This window comes from Crocodylus siamensis, chromosome 4 (assembly GCF_052110815.1).
Source record: "Crocodylus siamensis isolate JL-2025a chromosome 4, ASM5211081v1, whole genome shotgun sequence".
In the NCBI taxonomy this organism is placed as follows: Eukaryota; Metazoa; Chordata; order Crocodylia; family Crocodylidae; genus Crocodylus; species Crocodylus siamensis.
In genome coordinates this window covers 176,770,594-176,787,784 of record NC_143398.1, presented here as the reverse complement: position 1 = coordinate 176,787,784, position 17,191 = coordinate 176,770,594, and the positions used below count along the sequence as shown (strand labels likewise).

Genomic DNA, 17,191 nt, shown 5'->3' with positions numbered 1-17,191 from the left:
GGTCACTTCTTATCAGGATTCAGCTTGTGCCAATCCAGTAGGTCCCTCAGAAATGCCAGCTTCCTTTGTTCTTCTAAAGCTCTTCATGTCCTTTTCTATATCTGTTGCTCCAAGTCATGAACCTGGCTCTGTAAAGCACTCTCTTCTGTCACCCTGTGAAGCACCTTGTGACCTTTTCATTTGACCTGAGTGTTTTTAAGTTCAGGGCAAAGTTGCCTTTTAATATTGGGGACTTTACAAATATCCTTTCTTCATTATCTTGTCTGGGCAAAGAGGTCACTCCTGGGAAGAGGAAGGCAGGAGCAGCCAAGCTTCCTAGTTTCTGTTTTGTTATTTTGAAAATGTTTCATGTCTCCTCTTGCTGGTAACTTTTTTCCCTTCTCCCAAATTGCTAACCTCCTGTTTTTGTGTTTTGGTGTCTGCATCAACAGCATGCTAGGGCCCTGATCCAGCAAAGTGCATGCTCTAATGAAACAGGACTGCCTGTGCTCAAAATCTAAGCATGCATTTAATGCCTTGCTAGTTTGGGCCCTGACTCTAGGAGTGTTTTTAATTTGTATTGTACAGTTATTGTAGTTTGCTATAGAAGCTTTTGACTTGGTTGATGCAAACTGTGGGCATATATAACTTTGCTTCCCAGTAGCTTCCATGTTCGTTCTTGTTATCTCAGTCATGTGATGGATTGAGTTGTCACTTTCCGGAACTTGGCTGAGTTTGGAAAAGTGGAAGGCAGGGGTCTCCACTGACTCAAGTCTCATTGGTGGTAGCACAATAGCCCAAATCAATGAGCAGCAGCTAGGTTGGAATTGGAATGCTTGAGGAGGCACTAAACTGTATTTTAGACACCTGAAAACTATCCTTAGCATTGATTTCTAGGCCTTGTGCTCCAATGCTACATATAAAAGTGAAAATCCATTGCTCCTACTTCACCTTTATGGGGTAATAAACCAAACAGATCTTTAATTATTCCTCTTTCTTTTGGTGCCAGGACAAATTGGAGAGCACTTGTTCTGTAGTAATTGCATTTTTTCCCCATTCGCTCTAAGTAGTTGAGTCTGCCTGCTAATGCCAGATTCCCTTTCTTGCCTTCTTCCCTGCCTCCTTGGGTGCGAGTTGAAATGGCAGAGAAGAAAACTGGGAGGGGAGGAGAAGTTGAATAGAAAGAGCTTTTAGTTTCTTTCAGTGGTGCAGTAGGGGGGTGAGAAGGGCAGAATGTGGGAGAAGATATCTAATTTGGCTCTTGTTTCCTCTAGCTCCCATTACTTTTACAGCATCTGTTGGGGTAAGCTTCGGCTCACAAAAGCTTGTGTTTATATATATCTACTTTGATTAGTCTATAAAGTGGCTAAAGACATCTCCAGCACTGACCAGGTACTGGAGAAGTTCTTGGACACAGAACGAGAACTATAGATCAGATGTTTCAGTCCTGGGTGCCTGAGATGAGTCTCTCTCTGATGCAGCAAAGCATTTACTATGAGTTTAGGTGTAAGTGAGTATGTTGTACTACGTTCAGCTTGTCATGTGTTTTTAAATGGTTTGCTGAGTAGGGATGGGCTTAGAGAAGTGCTTAACCTCAAGTATGGTCAGTGCAGATCCAGAGGGGTCCAGTGCCACAGCCACACCTCTCTTTCTGACTATGCAGTGGGAGCAGCCAGGGACATTTTCTAAGTTTCCGAAGAAGGGAAGAAGCCTCCTTCTGCTGCCACCACCTTTCTAGGAGTGTAGGGAGCTCCTGTCTTGCTCCAGATGGGCTGCATGGGGGCTGTGCTTAGCCTGGGACAGTGGCGCAGTGGTGGCAAGCAGATGGGTTCCCCATCCCTGTCAGGTCCTCTTAGGTGTTGCTTATTAGCCAGGGAGGGGGAATCCATCTGCCCACCCACCCACAGTCATTGCTGTCCTAGGTTGAGCTTGGCCCCCTTGAAACCTAGGTGGAGAGGCTTTGGAGCTCCCCTCATCCTTGGGATGGAGGCAGCAGTAGGTGAGAGAGGGGAGGAAGGATGGGGAGGAGAGTCTTTGAGCAGGGAGGAGATGGGGGGGTGGGGGTTCCTCTCTTGCTTTGGGATCTCAAAGTCCCCTAGTGTTCCTTTAGAGGTGGGAGCTGGGAAAGGAGGCTGGGAGGGGGGTGCTCCTCCTGCATCCCTTTTGCAAAATGCTGGATCAGTTTCTGAGCATGTTGAGCAAGTGCTGTGCTGTGCTGAACCAGGGCCCTGAATTGACATTTAGACACCTAAATGGATGTTACCAGACTTCTCAGTCCAGAATGACATATTTAGACTGGCAGCCACCAGTAAGGTGAGCCACTCGGCAAAGCGTTTCAAACGTGCAGAGCAGAAAACAAACCCAGAGCCAGATTTTCAAAACTGCTTAGCTTGGTGAAAAAAATGACAGCAGAAGATCTTCTGAACTTCTTGCCATTTGTTTAGGGGCCTGAGTAAGAGCTTCTTGGGTGCTAAGATCTGCCAAAAAATCCCGCCTTGGGTTTGGCTGTAGGAGATGGGGAGTATAGTCAATCAAGTGCTGCAGTAAGGATATGGAGTGGAGTGGCATCCCCCAAGTCATGTCTATGTAGTGATAAGCCATTGGTAAACTGACTGGTGCCACTCCTCTGGGAGAATACATTTTAAGAGCCTCACCATATCCCCACATCTCTCACTTCTTTGTGCAGAGTAACTGTCATATGTTGGAAAGCTAATTTGCCCTTTTGCTGTACCATGGCTCTTGTTTCTCTTTGTGTTTCAACTTCTTATCTCAGGCCCTCAGCTTGCTAACCGTATTTCCAGTCTCTGGGTGGGGATAGAAGGATTCGGTGCAAGGCTGTGCTGCCTGTGGTCCCCAGAGGGTGGAGATGTTGTATGAGTCAGCCCCTTCCCTGTCTGGAGCCCAGTCCTAACAGCAGCGAATGAAGGGACGTGACTCTGAGTGATGAGGAATGTTCCTGTGCTTATGTAGTTCTGTCTGTCTCTCAAGTTCTTGCATCTTGAAGTTTTCAATCATTTTTAAATTGGATTAAAATATTATCCTTGTTTGCTCAATCACGCTGGCAGCTCCAAAGAGCATCCCAGTGGGTGTGAGTGACACATTAGCATGTTCTTGCTTTTACAAGGAGACTGCGTTTAACATAATCCTAAATAAAGATTTTGCACATTCTTGAAGGGGACAGTATGTCTTTTGTAAATCTGCAAAGAAAAAAGAAATAACAAGAAGCTGATTTGGGGAAAAGCAGCACAATGTCCCACTCTAGCCAAATTGCATTCCACTATATTTTGAGTGCGGTTAGGATTTTCTCATTTGTTGTTGGAGTATGTGGAGACACCACACATGCTGTGGTGCAAATCTTTGGGATTTATTAATGCAAAGAGTACTAATACTAACCTTAGAAGTTCCAAAATCATGAGCCAGGATCCTTAAACTCATGAGATATGGTTTAACAACAGTCAGATCTGATTCTCACCAGTAGACCATAGTGTTTTGCAACAGAGGTCAGCACCATCATCCCATTTTAAAGATGGGAAAACTGAGACACCAGTGAGTGGAAGAATTTTCCCAAGGTCACCTAGAAAAGCAGCAGCCAAGCTTGGAATAGCACCCAGGTCCCATGAGCCCCTTTGGAAAACTTATGAAGCTTCTTTTGAAGCATTGAACTTGGGTTCTATTTGTCTTTAAGTTTTTTAACTCTAAAAGTGAATGTTCCATGATTGCCTGCAGTAGGCTGGGGCTTGAGAGAGAACCTGAATTCTAGCAGCCTTGGGTGGCATTAATGGGCAGGGCTTTTCTAGACATTAGATAAGGTGACCTTGAACCTTAGCTGGTATAAAATGATGTCGTTCTATAGAGGGATTTGTAGCTGCGCTGAAGTAGCTGAGGATTGGGACTGTGTTTTTGTAGGGCAGGGAAAAGGGAAATCAGGCATTCTTGCTGTTAGGTTACCTCCATGCTATGGGGCTGCCACCACTTTGACTGCTGTGGTAGCACTTCAGCAACCAAGCCCATTGGTGGAGGTGTAGCTTTGCTGCAAAGAGGAGTGCTGTTGCTCTTAATTACACCAGTTGTCTTGAATGTAGCAGAACCATCTCCTAAGGGTTTTGCCAGCAAAGCTGCGTCAGCTCTGGGGTCTGATCTTCTTGTGTCCCTCAGCTGACAAAATTTTGCCATTCCGTCAAGGGCGTAACTTGGTGTTGTATATGTCTGTTCTTGTTAGCTGGCTGCCACAGATGCTTGAAGTCCTTATGAGCAAAGGCCTTGTCTCCTGAAAAATTGCTTGATCTTACCCTATACTGACACAGCTCCACCTTCCAGCAGCTAGAGAGGAGCACTGGGGGTCAGTCTACATCATTCATTATTTGAGCCCATCACAGTGGAGTTAAGGCTCTGTGAGTTGTACAGGGGTATGCAAGATCAGGGAGTTTTCCACAGAATCTTCCAGTAATACTGAGTAGCGTGCAAGCCAGAAGCAACCCAAGTTTGCTTAACAGCTTGGGTTACATTTACAATGCAAATCCTTTTTTGCAAGGAAGCTTGATCTGGAAGCCGCTGAGTTGCAATAACTGGCACCCCATCAATGTGGCTGTTAATCTCTTTTCAAAACAGAATTGCCAAGTATGTTTGCAATGATGGAAAGACTATTTGGAAACTCATTTTGATTTTATATTGCTAAAGTGTCAGTAACGGAAGTTCTCTGGGTAGATGTGATATCTTTTATTAGACCAACCAACTAGTTGGAAAAATTGTTCTTTGCAAGCTTTCAGCCACAAACACCCTTCTTAGGCATAGGGAGAGTCTGTTGTTGTTTTGTGTTCTCCTGGGCAGAATAAAAGCCAGTGTGCAAAATGCAGGTCTGTGAAAATGCAAGTGCATGGCAGAGAGGTAGAAGGGATGGGAGAGAAAGGGGGCATGTTGACTTGGTGATTGAATGTAGCTGGTAAAATGTAGAGGGGTTACCTGGGGTTATCAGATGGTAGGCAGGTTATAATGCACCACAGATTAAAAAATTCATGGACTAAATATAGACATTGAATAATAACACATTATAACCTGCCTGCCATCTGATAACCCCAGGTAACCTGTCTTCACTTTACCAGCTATATTCTATCACTAAGTCAACATTCCCCCTCCGCCCCCACCCCCCATACCTGACCCACTTACTTGGCAGGGGAAATACCATGACCAATCAGGTGGCTTTCCTGGTTGCAGGGGAAACTACCCTGCACTTTTTTGGCAGGGTACCTTGACTGAGGTAAGGCATAGTTAGTCTTCCACTTTCACTTCCAGTGGGAAGACCTTGGTTTTACGCCAACTGTATGGAAATGGGAGATTCCTCCCTAGCTTGCTTCTGTGGTCATACAGTTGAGGGCAAGCGAAACTCGGGGTCATCCAGACCCCAAGTCTCCAGGCTTGGGCCGACACATAGGATGCCCGCCAATGGACTAGGAAGCATTTGAAGTCCCAAGTGGGGGTGGAGGATGTTTGCTGGTAGTAGGGCCACATATGGTTCTTGAACGATTCATGGGTTTGGAATTGATTTGGCTGATTTGGCCTTTGGACATGAAAATTTTTCCCTAAAAAAGCCAAACCAAACCAGAAAAGCCTCTCTCACACCTAATGTCTTCCACCCCTCTGAAGCTCACTGCCATGCATTTGCAGTTTCACAGACCTACATTTTACATATATCTCTGTTCTACCCAGGAGAGCACACATAACAACAACAAACTCTCCCTATGCCTGAAGAAGGGTGTTCGTGCCTCAAAGCTTGCAAAGAACAAATTTTCCAGCTATTTAGTTGGTCTAAATTTTCCAGCTATTTAGCTGGTCACATCTACCCAAAGAACCTTGTCTATGTATGTTCTTAGACCTACACAGCTACTACCAACAACCCTGGTAACAGAAGTTTGCATTTTAAAAGCTATATAAATGAAAGATAAGCCTTGACTGTATATCCAATGCATCCCTGCACAATCAAAGAAACTTCAAAGCGTTATAGAAATGTGCTTTGTAGAAAATCTGATATTAGCAATGCCTTATTTCGAGGGCTTGTCTATGTGGAGATAATGAGTCAGCACTACTACTTTGATGTAACTTGGTGATTCTCAACTAGGGTGTTGTGATATTCTTTTAAAAGTGCAATACAGTATTAGCACTGTTAGGTATGCACACATCTACACTTGATTCACAAGGTAAACCCATAAATTTCAAATAGGAGTCCATAATGTCAAAACCATTCTGACCTGTTATAACTTGAATTCTTTGCAACAGAAGAATTGCTCTATTATTTTTTCCAGGGTCAAGAAGTGAGTAAAAGTTAAGACCTGTCATTTTTCTGACGGGTGCCTTGAGTCAAAAAAAAGATTGAGAACCACTGCTGTAGTTATTCTAAAGTAAATCCCCCCTCTGGATACAGTCTTATTTTTTTAATAAAAGTGCCTACACAGAACAATTCTGGAATAGCTGTAGCAGCTGAATTCACACCGTGTTATTCCAAGGTAATTTCTCTATGTAGACAAGTTCCCATACTTGATTTTTCTCTGTTTGAGGAATGTAATTCTGGTATGCTTACTGTGATTTTTTTCTAGTCCTATCCTTTGCATATCCATATATGTAAGAGGTCTTCAAATAGTCTTCAAGCAATTAAGCTTGGAGGAGGGAGGAACCGAAGCTTAAAGCTGGCTTAAGTGACAGGCTTTTTGCAGGAAGTAGGTTTGTTGTGCATGAGTGAAACATGGTGGCAGCTGTCCAGGGTTCTCAGATAATATTGGAGCATGGGACAGGGGTAGAGAGAGAGTTATTGAAGACAGAGATTTGGACTCCAAGGAATAAAACCAAGAGCCTACTTAGTCCTTTTTTTAAACTAGAATATGGCATGGGCACTATGTTGACAGTATCTTGTCTGTTCCCATTGAAGAATGGCATGATAGCCAGGCCAATTTAAGTATCTTCATCTGACACTCTTCTTAGTAATAGCCTAACCTTTTAAATCCCTGAGAGATGCATTATCTTTCAAGGTAAATACTTTGACCAGTACCTTTCCACCTATATTATAAACAAAAACAAAGACTTGTGACCTGTTTGAGTGAGTCACCAGCTTTGGCTTCAGGAGTTGTGCAGTAAGGGAGAGATAGGAAAGGGCCTGCTGACTTGAGGGGTCTTATACTTGCATAGAAATGGTTGCATTACTGCACATCATTTATAGCCCTCCAATACAGGCTCGCAGTTCTACCACAGAGAAAGTTTTGTGCCAGTGTAACTTGCCAGAGGAAGCTGTAAGCACTAGTGTAGCTAAGCTGAAGCAAAAGAACATCTGCATAGGCAAGCTTGTTGTAGAGGCTTGGAGAAGAAAGCTTCTCATTCTGTTTAGTGTAGAGCATTGGGTGGAGGGGGTAGTCTGGCCATGGATGACTCCTGAAACTAATCTTGCCCTACTCTCACAGCCAGTTCTCCAAGTAGAGTACTGATGGTTGAAGCTCATCCCTTTAAATGTAATACCCTGAAATTTCAGGCAGTGTCATCTGATTTCATGATGTTAACTTGAGTCACTAGAATTTTTGTAACTGGAAACTGAAATAAAAGCACTGCTTTGTCTTTCAAGTATTCACTAGAATGAGCTCTTTGGGGAAAAAAGTGCAGTGATGGTATTTGAGAGAATTAATTCCTAGCTGTGAAAATTGATATTTACTTATGCACTAAGCTGATTAGATTTAGAAAGCACTTTCTCACTTCCCAGAATGTTTCAATCTGTCTTCATTTATATCAGAGCTCAAGAGCCTCACTTTCATAAATAAAGAAATAAGGGGAGGGGTGCATTTGAAATAATAAAACATTTATAAGGTCAAAATGTGTTTCAGCAGTGAGAGTCAGAATGAAATGATTGGATTGGTGGTTTGTTTTAAAGAAAGTGTATCTGGATTTTTGTGTGATCCAGCTACAGTGCCGGGACTTTGCTTCTCTAAGAGACGGAAGATGTCGTAGGCAGTAGTTTTATATGCTTTGAGGCCTTGTCTTTACTGCAGAAACAACCTGTTCTCTTTAACTAACCTAGTGCCTGCTGTTTAAACACTATCATTGCCATCCCCTTTAGTAAATTCCCTACCCATCTTACAGTTCCTCTCCTAATCCTTTGTTTTCCAATTTTACTAATAATTACCTATGTGGCACCATATTAAAGCTTAATTGAAGTCTAGGTAGTTGCTTGATCTAGGCCAGTGGATCTCAAAAGTAGATTTCAACTTTTTAAGACCCATGGATAGACTTGAGGCACTCCTTGGATAGACTTGAGGTACCCCTTGGAAAATGCCAGCTCTTAGTTTTCACTATTTTTTTCCTTGAGGAAAAATAATACAGCAGAAAGACCACAACACGTCAGAATGGTTTTAACACTATGAATTCTAATTTGAAATCTCTGGGTTTAACTTGTGAATCATGTTTGTAAATCTAACAGTGTTGACACTGTATAGCACCATGTGGCACCCTTAAAAGATCTCAGGGCACCCCAAGGTGTCATGGCGTCTTGATTGAGAATGATTGGTCTAGCCTTTAGAACATCAGTTACAAGAAAGAAGGTGATCTGGTTAATAGTTCATGATCTGTCTTTGATACACCTAAGTTCTGGGTTTTCCCCACCTTGTTTAAGCATTTTCTACTTACCTCCATGTCTTTATTCTCTACTTCACATTTTTTTCTAAAGCTTTACATACTGTTGAGAACAGCCTAACAGACCTGTAGCTGCTTGAGTAATTTTTTCCCGCCTTACCTCCCCTAAGTATAGGGACTTCAGCTGATGTTCTCCAATTTTCGCTTTACTCTTATTCTTCATCTGCACCTCATCTGTAAGGGGAGATAGTAATGCTACTTTTTTTCCTAGCCTTTCTTTGCCCTCCTATTTAGACTGTGAACTCTATTAGGGAAGGAACAGTCTCTTCTTGTATACAGTACCTGTTAGTAAAGGGCCCTGAGGCTACCACTAGAATATCATTAATGCAAATTCCCAGCAGCCACAAGTTTCTAATTAATTACACAGTTTGGGAAATTTAGTACAAATAATCTTTGCCTTTTTGTGACCAAAATGTCTCCATGTTACTTGCTAAACAAAGCTAGAGAGTAATTTTTCATTTGCACTCAATTTGCAGTTGGTGTTGTTGTCTCTTTCTCCCCCCACCCCCAAATCCCCTTATCTACCTAAGCAGCATGTCTCTCTGGACACAGGCAGAAGCACAACTCTCCACTGTAACTCATGGCACTTTGCAGGAAGCATGATGGCTTAAAACAAGCCCCCAGACCCAACAGAGGTAAGTTGTTGGGGGGGTCCTCCCTCCAAGGTCAGGCACTGTGTTCAGAATGGGGAGGGGGAAAGGGAGCGGAGGGGACTCCTTCTGGAGGTTTCCCAGCCAGGCTGGAGGGTGGGGTGGGTGGATTGGAGGCCCCACATCTGACAGGGGCTCCGGTCCCCCTACCCCACCCTCCAACACTGGCTGAAAAAAACCCAGACCAGACTCCCTCCGCTCCCTTTCCCCCTTCCCATTCTGAGAGCAGTGCTGGCACAAGTTACTGGCACTGTACTGTTTTGGAGTGTCTTCATCTGAACCCTCAAGAAATGACAGTTCAGTTTTTCGCAGGGTCAGGCCCCTTTAAAGCACTCTGCAAGCATGCACTTCTGTTTGGTTGTAGATGTAGAGTGCTTTCAGGGGCCAGATCAGGAATAAACTATCACTTTTGTCTATGTCCTCTGTTCTTGAACCAATTTTATATCTTTCTGCTTGGTGGGTCTGATCCATCTTCTTGGATATAACAACCCCAGCAATACGGGTTATCAACCAAGTTCATATGGGCTGGACATTTCCAGAGCATGTGTGCGCAGCTTTCAGTGTGGAATCTTCATCCCAGACTTGAAAAGCAGCCTTTGTGTTTATAAGGCACAAAGATGAATGGTAAATGCAAATTTCTTCCGTGAATCTAATTTAGGAAATCTCTGGTAGGTATCTCTTTTGGAAAGAGAGTCTTTCCTATAGATATGTGCCACAGGTGGTGCTTTGACTCCCAAAAGGGGAGACAAAACCCAAACAGTATTTAATTGCTATTCCATTTATTCTTATTTTCATGAAAACTAGTCTTTATTCTAAAAAAAAAAAATAAATAAAAATGGGACAGTGTAGCTGTGTGTAAATGTTTCATTTTGCATTAAATTTGGAGTGAAATCCAGTGTTCTCTATTCAGGTCAGTAGAAGTCAATGGGAAACAGTTTTGCTTGTCATAATCAATAGTAGTTCAGTGTGAGTGATTTTAAAATTTAATTTAAAAATGAATGCAGTTAATTTTCATAAAGCACCCAAATCACATTTTTAAAGTGATTTGGACTCCTAAATCACTTGGGGAAAATGGGAGGTGGATACCAGCAAGTACTTTTGAAATCTTTATTCTTTATTGACTGGATAACTGAGTAAGCATATCGTCTAGTCAATAGTTTCTAGTTTGTGACGCTTGTTATTGATTGAAAACTAAGTTGCTCTGTAATTCCCACATTCTCTCTACAATTGGCAGTGTTGCTGCCTTCATAATCATTAACTTGGGACTAGGTTCATAGTGACCTGTAGGAGAATGTTGGTTTCACAGTGGTTACTTGATATAAACAAGAATTATGAACAGTTTCATGTGCAATTATAAAACAGGTATGAGAAAAGAGAAATCAAATAAATGACTTGCAAGAAGGATATTGCAGCTCTCAGTACCACTTTTTTCTCAAGACACACCACCTACAATGGCTCTTTAACATGTTTCAGCCAATGTGTAGGGGAGCAGAAGTTTTAAGGGTGTGCACATAAGAAGGCTGGCATATAAAATGTTTTGCACAGGACAGTGGCCTTTTGACAGTGAAAATTCTAGGATTCTTTTTTTTTCTAATTAAAAGAAAGAAGAACATTGGAAAACCACCACCACCCACCACTTCAAGAGGGGTACATGCAAGTGGACTGTTCTGAAACATGTTTGCTTTTAAATCAATGCCAACTGGTAGGATTAGCTTGGAAATAGGGCCTTGCGGTTAATAATAAAGAAGGGACTACTTGGTTGCTCTAATGAGGTGGGATTATTCTGTTGTCTCTAAAGGCAGAAAAGGGTATACAGTGTGATGAAGGGGACGTCTCTGAGCAGGGTGGTGAGTAGTCCTGTGCTACCCCTGGAGGAAAAGAAGAGATCAATCCTGTCTTGGTTGTAGTCACTCCCCTGTATGCTCCGTTCTGGGGGAAGTGATTCCTCTTGTCACCCTGATTATACTCGGGTTGGCAACTGTGGATGGTGAGGGAGGGGCAGAGCCAGCAGGCCTCTGAAATCAGTATATTTACTTGTGAGAGGAAGCATCAGATGCCAAAGCCCATAAGCCCTTGCTTTTCTGAAATGCCTCCAGCCAGTTGCAAACTGAGCCGGGGAATAAAACAGTCTTTTTCACCTGTGAGTCCTTGCACAGCTGAATACTAGCTGTGCTCACAGAGCCCTTGGGGACATACTTTAAAGTAGGGGACATGTCCCATGGGCCTGATATTGCAATCTCTGTGAACCTGGAGCAGAGCAAGTGATGTACAGCCTGCCAACACCGAGGCCAGCCAGTTCTTGTTTACAGGCCGCAAGGATAAACTCAGCTGGACTTTCTCTCCAAATTCAGTTCTTTTCTGTGGGAGCTCGATGCCGAATTATATAGGACTGAATTAAGCACGGGCTCAGACCTGTTCAATTTAAAACTTTTATTGTTTCACAAAGTCATAAACTAAAGGAGGTCTGTTGGTTCACGAGGTTCCCAAATCAAGCCTTTGCTCTCTAACCCGGAGGCTAGGTGCGGCTGCCTGATTCAGTAGTCTCAGAACTGGTCAACAGCTCGTTTAAAAGGAGTCCCTTATCTTTTTTTAGGCAAAAGATACAAAACTGTCCCCATGGTGGAAGTGAGGCATCTAACATAACTTTACTATTAGTTATATATGATAACACTTATACATATGGATTTTCTATTTCTTACTTCTATTGGTTATTTAGTTAACTTATCTATATTATAATATCAGGTGATATGCTTTGTATTATAATCATTATGCTTCTTATGTTAATTCTTAATGACCTTTATATTTCTTATGCTAATTTCCTATAACCTAAATACATTATTCATCTATATGTTTTGCTGGTTTTTGCAGGGTTAAAATGTCAAAACTGACATAATATGCGGTTGTTTTTTTGTCATTGTGGTTTAGCCATGCAGTTTCCTATTCTTAACAATGTAAGCGGCATGTCTGCTATTTTTATCATTTGTTTAAAGGTCAGAAGTTCAGTATTTTCATCTAAGGGTCAGAAAGTGATTACCAGAATGTCAATCGCTGACTCCTCAACCTCCTTGAAGCATTCTGGGAGTTTTAGTGCATTTTTTTTAATGCTAGGCCTTGCTTAGCATAAGCACTCTCTCACATTTTCTGGTTACCATTTAGGACAATTTTCTTACCTGAAAAGACATAAATTTGTTCTCAAGCAAATTAGTCACCAGTGTGAAATTGCCACACCCCTCAAGGCTGCAAATTTAGCCTTGCAGCCTGCAAAATAAAAGATGCGAGTCACCCAAGAAAAGCGAGCTGTGTAATAGGCAACAGGGAAAATATTTTGTTACCTCTTCCATGAGAGAGAAGCTGACCGCTGCCAACAGATTTGGTTCAGTGTGTTGGATTCCTTGGTTACAGCATTCATCTTATTTCTTTTCAATCTGTAGAACAACTTGTTCTGACAAACACTTCACATGTTTATAAATCAGATTCTCTCCAAGTAGAAACATTGGCCTGATATGAGTTATTACCATAAATCAATGGCTCAATCGAGCTAAAATTCGTGTTAGCTATACAAGCACCTCCAATAAGAACAAGAAAGCTGGGATCAGTGTCACCCCCTAAAAAAAAGGTATCCATGCTGCAGATGCATTCATAAGTGTTGGCAGCATGGATACTTGGACTGCAAGCCAGATGGGGACCGTTTCATGTGCTTGTGCATTGTCTAATGTGTAGAACCCCAGCTAAAGGTATTATCACACACTATGAGTAAATCAATACAATGTGTGGAAAAGCTTGAGAGAGTCTAAAGGAGAGCCATGTGCATGATCAGAGGGCAGGAGAACAGGCCTTATGATGAGAAGCTGAGAGCCATGGGACTCTTCAGCCTGGAAAAGCGCAGGCCCAGCAGTGACTTAGTGGCTGCCTATAATTATATAAGGGGTGTACATCAGGATCTGGGGAAACGCCTGTTCACCAGAGCGCCCCAAGGAATGACAAAGTCAAACAGTCACAAACTCTTCCAAGATCATTTTAGGCTGGATGTAAGGAAAAACTTCTTTACTGTCCAAGCCCCCAAGGCCGGGAATAAATTGCCTCCAGAGGTGGTGCAAGCACCTAGTCTGGACTCTTAAGAAACATTTGGATGTTTATCTTGCTGGGATCCTTTGACCCTAGCTGTCTTCCTGCCCCTGGGGCAGGGGGCTGGACTTGGTGATCTTCTGAGGTCCCTTCCAGCCCCAATGTCTATGAAATCTATAGTAGTATGCTTGCTTGTTTGTTTGTTTTACTTTGTGTTATTCAGCACCCAGTTCGAACAGCTTTATTTTTGCAGGTATTCTTTGAGCCACTTCAGTTTGCCTATAAGGTCAGGTACTCTGCCGATGTCAAATAGCTTCACTGAAGTTAAGTTTAAAAGTAGACCATTTGAAGAGTGTATTGGAGGGAGTGTTGCTACTGCTAAAGACAAAAGCTCTTCTGGTTTTTGCCTGATTTAGTCCTCGACTACCTTATTTTTAAAGATCCCAGTTTATAAGACATTAAGATGTATAGTGAAAACACTGATATGATCACATCTGTGGATTTGCAGCCACAGCTACTATAGAGTCTGGTATGTTATAAAGCTTTGACCAAAGTATTTTGGCAGCGATCGCTGCCCAAGTGCAATGCAGTAAGTCCACTGATGGCAGCAAACCCTGAAACCTGAGTTAGACCCTTGGGTTGTAAGTGGGGAGCTCTGGTTTGTATTATTGCTATCCTGAAAGTAATCACTGTCAGGTCTTTACTTGACCATTGACTCAATCAAAGGATGCACACTTCTACCTTTTATTTTAAAAAAGAGGTGGGAGAGAATTGGGGAGAGGAAATAATACCGTACATGTGAATTTGGAGATGGATTATTGCACTGGTTAAATTAGCAATAGACTGTTTTGGGTTTTTTTTTGAGACATGCAAGGAGATGTAATACAAGAAAATTAATACTCTGTAAGTGGGAAGTCTATTTAGATGCTGTAGGCCTCTCTGGGGATGGAGTAATTCATGGCCACAAGTTCCAGTTTAAGGAGGGTGGCCTCTAAAGAGTATAAGCAACTAAAATGTTACACTACTTATTTTATGGCCTGAGCTCTAGGCCAATTATTTGGAGCCTTGTTGAGCTGTTTGTTAGGAGGAATCAGTAAGGGACATGTTTCCTCTGACGTGATCCCATTTATTAATAATAAATGTGCACAAAGCCCTGTTCCCCTAATACTGTTCAACCAGAGGCAGTTTCCTTGCTCACAAAAGCCTCTTCCTCTAGCAAGTCCTTTGATCCAAGAAGCTCTGGTCTTGGGTGCCACTAGTTTGATCCCCTGACTCCTCTGTGCACTCATTCCTAGGGAAAACCCTCAGCCCATGGGGATTAATTCTGCCTAGGCTTTGTCTTGTGGCCAGTGCCTTGAATATTAGCTTCGGCATGTTTCATTTATCACTGCTTCTGCCATTTGACTTATAGGGTACTTTTCCCCCTTATCAGATTTAAAGTCTGTGATTTGCCTGCAAGTCCTGCACCATCAACACCTTCTTTCATCACCTCCTCTTCCCCTCTCCCTCCCCCTCCTCCCCCCCCCAAAAAATAATTACTAGCATTGATTTAAAGGAAGAAGAATAACCACAGGATTTGGCAGGGAAGTAAACCCCCTTGCCTGAGGGCATAAGCTGACCACTAGCTATAAGGCGAACAGGAGAGAACTGTCCCTGAGAATAGGATAACCCGTCAGCTGCAAACAGATGTCACATTTGTCCCGGGATAAACCATTTTATCCCAATACAAAGTGTAGCTCTTCATGTCTGTGTCCATTGTCCTGGGATAAATCCTATAAAGGTTCACCAGATAAGCAATACTAATGGTTTATCCTGGATCATAACAAAGTGCATCTGAGCAGTTATCGTAGGATTGCTTCATTGAATCAGAGGTGAAAAAGCAGCAGTATGTTCAGCCACTCACCAAACCTTGATCAGAAGGTTGATGCATGTACACACCAATTCTGGGATATTTCTGTTGCAGGACAAATACAGGTATAGGTTATCCAAGGGCAAATGCAACATAGCTATACCTTCCTGTGAACCAGCTGGTATTTAATACTGCTGGAAATGTGGTACTGGGCTAGTATCTGTGGCAAATCCTGTCTGGCGGTTCATGTTCTCCTTAGCTATTCTTTAAGTATACTAATACCAGCTTGCCCAATAGACTCGTGCTTGTCAGCAGTACATATGGATGCCACACATTCATGTTAGGCATTAGGAACATCTGTGTTCTTCCCCCACCACCACTGTTAGAAATTACTTAAAACCAAATGAAAGCCACATCAGCCTTCTCTTGTCAAGATGTCACTAGTAAGGCTCTTGGCCTGTTTTCTGGTTTTACTTTTTGAAACTAACCTTTCCATTGACTTCCCTGCTTTCTAGATCAGGCCCTCACAAGAGGCTCAAACCCCAATTTGTGTAATGGAGCACAGAACTCCTAACATATCTCTTCTCAGGGCTAATGTCCAACACATGGGGAACCTCATGTGCACTGTAATGCACATTAGCACGTCACTAAAAACATGCTATTTAGTTAATGTGCATTAAAATAGGTTAATAAGCATTAAGTGGCACTTTTAAAGCCATGCTCTTTAGTTAATGTGCATTAAGACAGGCTAATGAGCATTTCCTAGTACCTCACAATGGAGGTTCTAGATTTAATGCGCATGCAATTTCTGAATAATGTAGATGCAATTTTACACTCTGACAGCAGCATGGCAAAGCTGCAATTTTTATTCTACAAGATCTTACACTCAGCCCTCCCTCCCCCCCATCAGTGGGAACTGTAAAACTGTAAATGCAGTTTTGTTTATAGGACGTGTATTAAAGAGGAGTTTGTGTTTGTGTCCTCATCTCCATCCACTCCTCGTGTGTGGTTAATGTTAGTTCAATTGAAAATAACCCCAGGGAATGAACCTCTTACTACTTTTTACTGATTTTGTGCAGGATACAACTCTTACACACATTCCTCAGAATTTAACTTAATTGTTTTCTTATTATCTAGGGCTTGGGATTTTACCCCAGTACATGTGCAGCTTGTCAAATGAGAGGTGGATATCCATTAGCAGAGACAGGAGTATTGTATACCAGTTTCTCTTGGTAACCAATTCCATGAGTTGTTTGTTAGTTTCTTTCAGTTGCTGTTGCTTACTCCTGTGTAATGGGGCACTGAGGTTTAATTAATGGGCTGTAGAAATGCTTTGAGATTTGTACTTGAAAGCCGCTACATTAAATGCAAAGAATTGTGATGTTGGTGTTTACAGCCTGTCCCTGTTCTGCATTTAAGCAATTAGCTGTTTTAGCTTTGCCTCTCTTTCCTCTCTGAGTTACCAAGATGGGGCCTATACCTTGCTGCAGCAGTAAGGTATGAACAGATTTGTTGTGGGCTGAATCAGCACAGAAAATAATGCTTTTACATGTGGGATGGTAGCTACTGGGGTTTCTTGTACTTCCTCGTTTAATGTCAGTTATTTAAATCTGCAAACTCTGGTAGCACAGTTGGCCCAAAAAGAAAGGGCACCAGGCTGGGATTTAGGGGCTGTATGGGTTCTTTTCTCAGTCCTGATACTGACTTGTTATGATGTTGAGCAACTTAATCCCCTCTTTGTGTTCTGTTTCTCTGCCTGCAAAATGAAAGTAATGATGCTGGCCTCCATTTGCAAACAAGCTTTGAGTTCTGTGGATGAGAACCACTGTGTGGCCATAATTCTGGAAGTTTTCAAAACTTACAGTGAGTGCACAACCTACCTAAATAGAAAGTAGGTATACTTGGAATTTACAAAGACTGGTTCCCACAATATGCTTTTTCAGGAGGTTTTTTTAATCGGCATGTTTAAGTGCTTTCTGAAACCCTT

The 17,191-nt window shown here is 42.3% G+C and overlaps 1 protein-coding gene across 5 annotated transcripts in view; it reads left to right on the top strand.

Moving 5' to 3' along the window:
• SH3BP4 (SH3 domain binding protein 4) overlaps window positions 1-17,191 on the top strand; it is a 121,502-nt gene that overhangs the window by 44,912 nt on the left and 59,399 nt on the right. Inside the window, exon 2 of one of the 5 annotated variants that reach the window (XM_090044989.1) lies at window positions 9,174-9,275. The exons of the other annotated variants lie outside the window; for them this stretch is intronic. The gene's annotated coding sequence lies outside the window, so the exon portion shown is untranslated. The remainder of the gene's footprint in view (window positions 1-9,173; window positions 9,276-17,191) is intronic. 5 annotated transcript variants of the gene reach the window in all.